The sequence below is a fragment of the Cynara cardunculus genome, unplaced genomic scaffold, assembly GCF_001531365.2.
Source record: "Cynara cardunculus var. scolymus isolate 2C unplaced genomic scaffold, CcrdV1 Un_Scaffold_1805, whole genome shotgun sequence".
Taxonomy (NCBI): domain Eukaryota; kingdom Viridiplantae; phylum Streptophyta; class Magnoliopsida; order Asterales; family Asteraceae; genus Cynara; species Cynara cardunculus.
The window spans coordinates 82,635-84,714 of NW_020200880.1; positions in this window are offsets into that span (position 1 = coordinate 82,635).

A 2,080-nucleotide genomic window follows, 5' to 3' on the forward strand; every position below is an offset into this window, starting at 1 on the left:
AAATGAGATGTTTATCATGTATTTGATTGTATTTATCTGCAGTTAGTTACACAAATTCAGATATGGGATGAAATCGGATAGGGATGAAATTGTTTAGGGATGAACGGGTTTAAGAGTTTTTAAGAGTTTTAAGAGAATTTAAGAGTATTAGCCAAATGCTTTATAAGATAGTATAGATAATATAGATATATATGTGTGTATATATATTTATATATATTTGTGTGTGTAGGGTATACTTCAAATGCAACCATGTCCATTTATACAACCAATGCAATCCAATTAAATGAGATATTTATGAAAACAATGAGAGTTCATTTACTATGATTTGAATATTTATGAAAGATGACTATAATTCATTAATTATGATCAATATTTTATATTATAAAACAATAAAAACTTTCATGAAATCATATATTCATCAATTAAATGGACGGGTGAGATTATGTTGTATTGGTTGTACAAATATAAAAAATTGTATAATAACTCACCTCTATATGTATATTTGTATATGTATATATAATATATTATCTTATGATTAAAATTTATATTAATATATACATATAATATAGTAATTTTAGATTTTGTAATGTTAGGAGGGTATAAGAAAGTTGTTTTCATATATAATTTATATTATACATACACACACACACATATATATATATATATATATATATATATAGTAATTTTAGATTTTGTTATGTTAGGATGGTAAGATAACGATTTTCATATATAATATTATATTCATAACTTATATTATTATATATATGCATAATATTATGTAATTATTTAAATAAGTATGTCTATATAAACACAAAAAAAGCCCTAAAAGTCAACATAAAAGACGTAATATAGATATGGCCAATAATGCAATTCCATTTTTGAAAATGTTTAATCAAATAAATACAAATTGAAACTAAAATGTTTATCATCAAAATTTACTATAAGATATGCAAAAAGACGACGAAATTGAAATCATGTGAAAGGTAAAACGTGAGAAATTAAAGGACTGTCATATGCAATGTAGCACATTAGCATCAAGAATTGTATGCCTCGTTAATCAAGAAAAATAAATGTGTACAGAATTGGTTATAGGAACTTATTTGATCTGTCAACCTTCTTCTCGTTATTGAAAGTTGTGACATCGATGTTTTAAAAATGAAGCAAAATATCTAGTTTGCCAATCTGCACAAATTGTTGTGTTCATAATTAATATAAGTGGCTTCTAACATGAAAAGTAGACGAACATGTGGGAGTAGCTCACCACCGAATTGGAACAGTAAGCTCAATGTCATCAGAGATTCCTATTCTCGGCATGGTCTTCCATTCAAAGACATCATTCATTGCTCCAATTGGTGCATCTTGTAACACATACCTTGCAAGATACATAAACTAGAATCGAAAAATTATTTGTAAAAGTTTTCGCGACAAGACGAAAAATAAAATAACATGAAATCTAACCTCCTTTTTAAACATGATAGTGGATCTTCGTGCTTTTTTCGATGCTCGTAGCTGCCACACTAGGGAATCCAACTATTACATTGTATATTAGAAGTTCACATGTCATTTATAGAATGCCCAGATAAAATCGTATAGTTAATTTTATTCGGTAGAAGGCCATGCGTATATTGTATGATAATTTATACTAAAATACACATATTTTTATATTTTGTATATTAAGAGGGTAAAATAGTAATTCTAGTTTTGTCATCTTAGGAGGGTAAGATAATAACTTTCATATATAATATGATATAATCACTTATATTATTACTAGTTGTGTATCCGCACAATGCGGCGGAAGCCATGAATTTTAACGATTTTGAAGTTCCACTGGTTTTATAAGATAAGATTTAACGATGATATATGTTACCTTGGTCTTTACATATTAATACAATTTGAATAATAAGAGTTATGGTTCCAATTACAGACTATCGATGAAAAAAATTGTATGACAGTTTAAAATCCAATATATTTAAAATCCAACATATTTAAATGACTCCACAAATGTATTCGATTTACACCAAGAGCAAAGAACTAAGAAACTAGAGTTTTAAAATAAACACTCAAAACCAATAAAGAAAAC